Source organism: Struthio camelus, chromosome 26 (assembly GCF_040807025.1).
Source record: "Struthio camelus isolate bStrCam1 chromosome 26, bStrCam1.hap1, whole genome shotgun sequence".
Classification (NCBI taxonomy): Eukaryota; Metazoa; Chordata; class Aves; order Struthioniformes; family Struthionidae; genus Struthio; species Struthio camelus.
Window position 1 is genome coordinate 6,764,791 of NC_090967.1, and position 9,849 is coordinate 6,774,639.

Here is a 9,849-nt window from a genome sequence, read left to right on the forward strand (position 1 = left end):
TGACAGTTGATGGGGAAAGGCACTGGGTTGCTGCACCGTCTCTTCCCCAGTATGGATATACAGGGCTCAAAACCCAAACATGCCTATTAAGTCTGTGTAATATTTAAATATTTCATAGAATCCATATAGATACCTGTATCTATATGGATACAGGTACCCTTTATGGTCAGTGTTAAGAGCTATGGGTTGTTAAGTTCCTTACTTGAACAACAGTAGCTCTTTATCCAGCCTGCATCCTTCCTGCTGTTAAACATCTGGACAGCTGCTAAGAGCACCTCCAAAAGGAGGAGGGGAAAAAAAAGCCTAGAGGGCAAGGCAGCTGAAAGCTACCCAAAAGCCTTGCTACTTTTTTTTTTTTTTTTGTATGAAACAGCACCTTATTTAGACAATTTGAAAAATGTTACAGAGGAAAACTATGGCTGGGAATTTGCATAATGGGCGTCTATATCTTGCTTACCTAACATGAGAAGAATCCTGTCCGTCAGTAAGTCTAGACTGTGGTGTTGAATACATGGGATTGAGGAATCTCCAGGCCAGAAATAACACCCCAGCGGAGGGCAGGGTGCTGCCATCTGCTGACATCCACCCCGGGAATGGCAAAGCAGCAGAAACCTGACCTTTTGCAGCCGTGCAAATGCCATCTCTGGATCAGGACTACTCCGGGGAGCTGGGCTCAGAGTTAACTGGAAAAGCCACGCTCCTGCTTGCAAAGCCCAAATTGAATGCTCTAAACACTGTGGGGAGACCTGCAAGTATTAGTGTTACCTACAACACCATGTCCCAAAATTTTGACTGAACTGCATCATTAGCTGTGACTTGTAATTCCCAATTAAAGCAAGGACAGCTTGATTGTGGATTATTTTTAAATGCATCTAAACTGTTTAATACTAAAGCCCATATCATAACAGCGTTCAAATTTAAAATAATCCAAAAGTGTAAATGGCTTAACAGAGACATCTGCAGTTCAGACAGGTGCACTACAGGCAGTTACTCTGGAAGACGGTTTTTCCCATTGAACTGAATTTTAGAATAGAGGATACTCAAAACCCAGAAGTGTGTGTTTTTTGCTGCCGTTCCCATCTTTGAAAACCTTGCTGTGATACAGGCAGAAAGACGGAATCACTGGCTTTGAAGTCACATCGACCATAACTTTGTGCGACTGTAGCAGAATAGCAACTATTCAACATCTGTCCCACTTTTCCTCCTGTCCCAAAGCGGGATCAGCTCTACCTCTACATCAGTGTTGACATGCTTCTCCCCAAAGCCCTCAGTGGCAATGTCCACAGCCTCCTGCAAACAGAGATGTTTGAAACATGCAGTCAACCTCCTGCCCATTCACTTCTAACCTGTATACTAATAAGAATCAAGCAACTCTCCTTCTCTACTTTGAGATACAGCACCCTTGACGTAAAGATAATCCATTTCTAAGACAACAGCGAGCTAGAGACTCTCTAGTCTCTGCTCAGCTCCGGGCTTGCCCTCTCACCAAGCTTAAGTTCCTTTACCTTGCTGGTATTTCAAATGTGTAACAGGAAATACAGGATTTCACAAAAGGAATGCGAACATGTGAAGAGATCTTTGAGGATGCTACACAGAAAGCACTAGCGTCAAGTATTAAACTACAAAGACGAAGGTGGCTAGAGAAAAGCAACACTAAGGTTTGTGTACTGCAGCCCATATCCTGCTGCAAAATTTTCAGCTATTATGTGACCCGAGCAGCAATATGTATCATGTCTATAGAGCCTATTAAAAGGATTTCTATGTGTTTTATATAAACGCAGCTGCCCTTAAAAGTCAGACATCTGGTGAACAGCAGGGCAACGATGGATAAATGGGATGTGATCAGGTCAAACTACATCGCATCATGCATGGTCCCATGGAACTGCCATCCATATGGCAGGCAATATTTGAAACCTCAGAAGAAAAAAATACATAAAGACAAAGTTGTGTGAAAACCAGCAGAAAATATTTTGGAAAATGAAGCTGTGGAAAACATGCTGGTGGAATGCTGATTCTAGGGAGTCAAAGTAGACCAAATGCCATGTTTAATCCCAATGTCATTTCCTTCAAGCATGCTAAAATTCACGTGTCCAATATGGCCTATCTCCTTTATGCAACAAGATCAGTGAAGCCTACCACAAGCTGAACTACAGCTACAGGCGTCATTCCAGTTTAAATCCCCAAATTTAAATATTGTAGTGGGTACACACAGGGAAAATACCAACAGAATGGCCAAATTGGTCTGAAGTCTTTAGAATAATGCCACCAATTTATTCTATGCTCTGAGATCATACAAAGCTCTAGGGCAATTTAAAACAGTGCAGCTGATATTTAACTTACTTCTTCTATAGAAAAGTCATGAGGCTTTAATCACCATGCAGCTTCATTAACTGGAGATTACTAATTGCAGATTTATTAGTCAGCACCACCAGATAATGTTTCAGTGTTGATTGTTTGTATAGGGAAGATTGGAACTGATCATTTAATAATTTTAAATGGAATACAAGGCGATTTGCAAGAGCTGTCCTTAGCAGGATGGATGAAAATGCTCGTTTTGCCTTGTCGCGTATTTCCAGAAAGGAGCAGCTTCAGTGTAATTAACGTGATGCCAAAGTTCAGAGAAAACAGTAGGAACAAATGAGGCATTTACCTTAAATTATGTGTTGAAACTGCTGCCTCTACCCTAACCATTCTGTTTAAAGGCCATGGAGAAGACATGACATTTCCAGTATTTAGGATTTTTAAGCAGTGCTAGAATACTATTATACAGAATGAGAAAGCCACTGTTTGCAGCATCTCCTGTTCCCGAAATATTAGTTAACAAGTACATACAAACGCTCCAAAGGCTACATTAAAAAGGAAACTAAATTAATGTAACTGGACAATGAAGTTAAGTTCTGCTCCTTTCCTTAGCTTCCAAGGAGAACAAAGGCTCCCACGCACACCTCATATGTCTTCTGACTAAGAGGAACAAGTCTTCTCTGGAATCTGTGGATCTTGTTCCCTAATTAAGGAGGTGGATTACTGTTACATAATGTGCAGAATGCCGTTCCACATGGGCAGAGAGTAATCACTAGTCTTTGTCTCAGACCAACCAAAGCAAGAGGAGTCAAATCAGAAGAGTACCTCAGAACAGCCAATGGAGCTGAGCAAACAACAAAACAATGTCATCTACTGCAGCTTTTTCCAACTGTAGCAAGTAAAACTTCACTATCAATGGAAGACAGATTAATGACGACATGACACTGGAAGTTTCAAAAGAGAAGGGTTCTTCTTCCTCACCTTCCTACTGCAATGAAGCAGTTTCAGCTTCCTTCCAGGACAGCACACTTATCGTTAGTGGGATCCCAGTTACAACTCCTTCTGGAAAGGAAACTGGAATTCAGGAGATTCATCATCAATATGTTAAACAGATGGGGCATTATTAGTGAAGCTATGAATTGGAATAATATATTTCACTCCATTGACTATTTTTATTACAGCAATATTTACTTCAATAATCAGTGTAATAAAGAAGGCACTGCATTCACCTCAGTTGTCTGTTTTTAATGATATCAATTTTCTATACTAAAGAACACAATGTCCTAGGAACATTCTGAAATTAACATTGATTTGCTTGAATTTTATGTTTCCAAGCTCATCCTTATTCTGTTGCATACAACAGACACATACCGGCAGGGAACAGATTTTTATTTGTTTTATAAATAATGTGCATGACCTAGAGGTCACGCTGTATATTTTTGACACTTAATCTCAATTTGTGGCCTCTGAAAGTGGAGATAACTAATGCTTCGACTACTGGATGAGAGTTCACTTAAATGCTCTGCTCTAGGTTTCACTGCAATCTAGCTAGAGCACTATAGTCGACAGACGTTGAGCTTAAGTCCACTGCGATGGGAAAAGGAGGGGTGTTTGCACCTTTGTGCAGGGGGAATTCTATACGTAGTGCTAGCAAAGAAGTCAGCATTGAGTCCTCTGACTAAACACAGACTTGCTGGCAAAGCTCAGCTTTCAAACAAGTGTTATAGGACTATGAATGAGTTGGGCTTAAGAAAGCATTAAAAACACTAAAAGGAAGCTTTAAGTCATGATTAGCCATTTCATATAATACTGAGATGCTCCCCTGCTGTATCATTTTATGGCACTCCTTAGGATGCCTTTCTTCCTGCTTACCAGTAAAACATTGCTCAACCTTTCTCCGGTCAGTCTGGCTTACCACACTGAAGTCAAAGCTGTCGTGAGCGAGTGCTATGGATTAATTCCAAGAATTCATCTGAGCTGAAATCCAGCTCTGCTTGTTTTCCTCACTTACTGTCTGAACACAAACAGGGTTTTCTGTTTTTCAAAGAGTAAAAACCATGTCACATTGTCTGCTGGGCTTCTAGGCCACAATTTGCCTTATTCCTTTTGTCCCCATCTTCCTCAGATTTCAGTAAATCAAAGGATGAGGAATAGTCCCCCCCAGACAAAATAGCCATTTTTAAATTAAAAAAATTATTATTTTTTTGAGAATACCAATTCTCACAAATACCATATTGAAAACAAGACTGTCAAATGCCAGCTATCTGTGCAAATATTCAGGCACATACAAATTCTGGACAACACACTTTCCCTTTCATTTGCTTATATTAAGTTAGAGAGACCTAAAAGTTTTATGGTTTTGCACAAGTTCTGTTTGATAGTCTTCTGTTGCCTTTGGAAGCATGAAAGGTTCTGAGAGCTTATACACGGTGGTGGGAAATCTAACTTGATATCTCTTGGATTATAAGATTATTATGCACAGTAAGGGAGAGAGGTAAACACCAGAAGCCAGGCCTGATACCGTCTATGCACTTGACGAAGCAATGAACGTTTAAAAACGAGGGCGAGAGCAGAAGAAAAAGTCATACAACAAACCAGGATCTAGTCTTCCTCCAAGATTAGTAAGCCATCTTGCAACTTTCTCGTATTCCCCCTGCTCTAGTGAAGTTTTCCACAGCATTATCCACATGCTCATCTTGAGGCAGCTTTTGGACCCAGCCACCCTCTGTGGCATTAGCTAGAGCAAAGCTACACCCAGGAAGAGCAGGTGGCCAGGAGCCCACGCGTTCCTCCCTGCTCAAAACAGCAAATGCCAAAGCTGGGGCCTCACTCGTTGCACTCGTTCCTGCTGAAGCAGCACCGACCTGCCTCATTTGATTTGAGTTTGAAATGCAGTAACAAACCCAAAAAGGGACCGAAATTCAGTGAATCTTGTCAACCAAGTGGCACGTCCATCCCAAAATAAAGTAATCACCAATACATCACCACCGTAAAGGGGTGAGAGAGAGATGAGCTGTCGGGAGGAAGTTCAGCCATCAATAAGTAAACGTGTTCTTTGGCCATTTCCATATAGGATGAAGTGCCTTTTATAAGGCAAAGGAATGAAGACGGCTTTCCCAATATCCTGCTGCCTCTTACTAATTGCTGTCTCTGTAAAAGATGAACTTGCCTCCTTAAATCACAGGCCATGCTAGAACCAGTGTTCAGCTGTAATCCCCACTCCAGTGCCTCCCAAGTTTTCCAGCTACATGTGGCTTTATAGCATGAAAAAATAATTATGGCTTCCAAACTGCAAACAGATTTAAATAGCAAGTGTCTTGGCCCTGCAAAGTATGTGCAGTTTAAGTGCTTCTGGTGCTCTGTAAGAGGTGATAAATGCTAAGCTGCTCAAGGAATGAGCCACCACCTTCAAGCTGCAGCAGAAAGCTCAAAGCCTTATTTGAAGACAAGTCACCCAAATCAATCTACCTTTTGACTAAATTGAGCTGTGCTGAAAAAAATTACAAGTGGTCAGCCTGGTTCTGGCTTATGGCACCTACAAAGCATGTTGGGCAGGAGACACACAGGTAGCCAGGCTCTCTGCAGGAAGGCTACCTGCTCAGCTAGCAAACACCCCCTGCACCAGCCAGTGCTGCTGTTTGAACAATGGCATGTTGCCTGGGCTCCTCCCCAGCTCCCCTCCAGTTTGCAATCAGTGCCAGCACTGCAGGCACCCCAAACCAGGCCTGATTAACAACATGTGCATGTTCACCCCTGGCATTTCTCCTGCACTGACACCAACTTCTGAACTGAAAGTTAATACATGAGGAACAGTTTGCAAGGAAGAGAAAAAAAAAAAAACCAACAACACACAAAACTCCAACAACTTTCCTTCCAGAGATACCAGATGAACACAATACCATCTTTGGTTTTCCGCAGAAATGAGCCTTTTGTTTACAAGGCTTACAGAATTTGACTCTGGGGGCTGGTCTGTTCTTGCTCAGAGAGGGAAAACAAGCCTGACCTCAGAGTGCTGGTTTAATAAACACTGCCCCCTCCTTCCTTACGCACTTGCTCCCAGGGCAAAGGTAAAAGACCAAGATACCCAGCAGCGTGACTGAGCTTACTGAGCAAAGTGTGCCAGCACACAGCCCTGCTTACCAACATGCCTCCGTGGGAAAAAATAAGAGCATTAGAGCCAAGAAGGTAAACTAACTGGACACGCTCCTGCTTTCATTCATCAGGCTACGCTGGCTGCCGCTTCCTAGCTGGTGAAAGATCCTTAGCAAGCCAACTGGCTCTCAGTACAGTAAGCGCAGCATTCACTGTGTAACACACACACACCTTTCAGTGCATGGACAGGCACGTTCAACATGGACCCTCCCATATCTTCCACTTATACCATTTCCTACACACTTGATAAGCAGGCTGCAATTTCCTTCAAGCGGATATTGCACACCACCACTTGCTGGCAACAAAGCCCAAACGAAGGACCTAAAAAGTCATTGTTTAAGAGTCAGAGTGGCTCTACCATTCTCATTAGACAACTATTTGTCACGGGAAACTGTCATACCAGTGGGTTTGGAAAAAACTTCGGTCATATTTGGACCTGCTTGACCTTATGCTTGTTTACAGTGCAGGCCAAAACCCCTTGCTCAAGCCTGCTCTGCAAACATGCAAACTGCTAGCAAGACAAGTACCAGTGCTTTAAAAGATACCTGGGAGCAGGTCGGGGGCAGTAAGGAGGGGAACTAATTTTTGAACTAATGGGAAGTGACAACAGTTGGTAATGTAAGGCATCTCCTAACAACAGAGCTTCCAGCTGCCAATGTTCCCTAAAAGCCAGTGCAAAACTTGGGGATTGCAAAACTATAAGGAAGACGGATCATCCATTCCAGCCAAGCAGAAGACTGACGCTGCCAGGAACTCTGTGGGAGGCAGCCTTTACAGAAGAGCCTTTCCACAAGCATCTTCCAGAGCACCGGCAGGAAGAACTTGCTAGACTTCCCTCAGACACTCCAAGATCGGGCAGATCTCGGAGCAGGCATTTGATGCTATCAAGTATTCCAACAGTGATTAATAAAAAGTTGTATGAGAAAATTAAAGAGACAACATCCGAATACTGAAGATTCACAAAGACTCATCTTGCTGTAGTGAGAGACTGCTGATTTTGTTTCCAGTCCTTAGGATTTTTAAAGGGTGTTTGAAAATGTTACAAAGCATAAAATCAAAGATGCAGCATTCATATGGTGAACAAGACAGCAACCCTGTCACCTTTACAAATAAACGTTAATGTTCTTTACAATTTGATGTGGGATTTCAGAATGAGAAATAGAAAGCAAACTTCATTTGCACTGGCTCTGACTTCAGACTCCTTAACTGCAACCTCCAGACAGTTGATTTTGCTGACAAGTTCCAAGTATTTCAGCACTAAAGAGTCCATGCGTTTTTAGAAAAAACAGAGCAGAGATTACCAGTCAGGATACTACTGGAAGCAGAGGCGCCATCACCTCCTCATTCAAAAACAGAGCCCTGCTCTGGTAGGGACGGTGCGACCACCCAGTTAGTCCACAGTCTGGGGCAGACCAGACAGTGGATGACCTGCTCTGACAGCTCAGCAGCGGAGCTGGTATTAAACTCTGTCCTCCCCAGCCCAGCGCATGATGCCACCTCAGTACTGTTATGTAATGCAGAACAGCTCATGGAAAATGAAGCTGTCAAATGGCAAAAGGCTCCTTCTAAGATGTCTGGTGGATCCCTGATCAAGAATCTCGGGAACTATCTGTTACATGTTGTACCACAAGGCTAAATTAAAGCATTACCAATAGGCAGTGCTGACCAACAGATAATGAACAGACACTGAGATGTATCAGCACGTGACTGATTCACAACAGTACTGCAATTATATGAGACAACCACCTACTGACTAGCGTGGCTCATCTTTTCATTCCGGGCAAGTAGGTCACAAACCCATGCCAGAACTTCAGCTCCTCCAAAATTGATGCAACAGTGAAGTTAAAGGGAGAGAAGCACATTAGCAAAGGTGCAGGTCCTCAGATAACACTCAAAATTAAATAACCTTAATGGGATAACCAACTTTGTTTTTCACTCTACTACTTTGCTCTAATAATAGGCAAAAGATATCACTTCCAGAGATAGACTTTACCATGTCTCTAAAAATATATATCTATAAATAGAAAATCGTTATCAAACAATTGCATCTGGACAAACAGTGCAAAACATCCATGGTAAAGGGATAACTTGTAAAGTTTAACTTTTTCCCATTGATTCCTCCAAGGGATGAGCAGGTTCTTTTTTCCTTGTCCACAGAAAGCCTGCCATTTTCCAGCATACAGCCCAGGATTTTTGCTAAGTAGCAGCTGCCACAGCCAGTGCACATTTGCTTTTGGAAGTAAATTGCCAATTGTGAAGTTGCTAGGAAGTCTGTTCTGGCAACTTGCTCTGGAACCTCTTTTAAGTCCTAAAATGGGAAGGACTAGAGCAGAGGCAAGCAAAAGGGCTTTCCCTGTATTCTGCAGTCCTTCACACCTCAAGGGATCAATACTTCAGGCTCAAAACCCACAGAAACCATTCAACAGGAACCATACTAATAAGCTTGTCACTTCAAGGTCCCTCTAAAGGCATATTCTGACCAGCAATTGCTTTTTGTGACCTTCAGCTCCTTCTGGGTTTCTGAGAAGAGCAACAGGAAACATTTGGAGCAGCTGCTAGAAGACAGAAAGCAGCCTGGCACCTAAGCTTCATACATCAAGTACCAAGTGATCTTTGCATGAACAGTTTCACATAGGGGAAGGTGGAGGGGGGGGGAAAAGAGACCCACACACCATCATTCATAACTGAAGCATAAAATGCTTTAACACTCACCAGATCTAAAGAAAAGGAGCAGAGGTGAAAAAGGGCAGCTAGCACCCTGAACAACGCAGGTTCTGCTGTCCAAGGCAGCACTGCACATGAGCATTTACCTCCCCAGTCATTTCACAGGAAAACAGAGCAGCCTGGGGAGCAGTCGGGGGTATTTTGAATGACAATTGCTTCACAATCATGCATTCCTACTCTGGCTTTGTTTTTCCTCTGAGCAAAAGAGGAAAAAGCCTAAAATAAACCTTGTAGACAGCAGCATTCCATTTGCAAGAGTTCATTCTTAAAAAAAAAAAAAATAGGACAAACTAATTCCTCAGTAAATATTTGGGGTTACAACTCTGCTTAGCAGTATCTTGTCAGACACTTCCAAGGTTTTAGAGCGCCAGTAATACACTCAAGACACCAATCCATGGAAATAACAGGACTTATTTCAGAAGAGAGCTATTTTTAAAAACTTTACTTACGAGGTGCCAATTTCCCCAAGCTGTTTGGAAAATCAAATTTAAAAATGTACAAACACTAATGGAACAAGAATGTGCTATAGCAACAGTCGTCTTTTGCTAGGAGATAAACTAGGTATGTTTCTGGACTTTCCAGTTTACTTTCATCAAAAAAAACCTCACCACTTTCTCCTCCTTTCAGTGGACTGATTAAGAATAGCAACTAAAAAGCTGTATGACTGCAGTG

General features: G+C 42.4%; 1 non-coding gene across 4 annotated transcripts in view; it reads right to left on the reverse strand.

Annotated features, from left to right (window-relative positions):
• LOC104139379 (uncharacterized) overlaps positions 1–9,849 on the reverse strand; it is a 79,377-nt gene that overhangs the window by 49,410 nt on the left and 20,118 nt on the right. For 2 of the 4 annotated variants that reach the window (XR_011136355.1, XR_011136354.1), the window contains exon 3: positions 3,283–3,375. The exons of 1 other annotated variant lie outside the window; for it this stretch is intronic. This is a non-coding gene — a transcript (uncharacterized protein). The remainder of the gene's footprint in view (positions 1–3,282; positions 3,376–9,849) is intronic. One more of the 4 variants, XR_011136356.1, reaches the window with a different exon arrangement.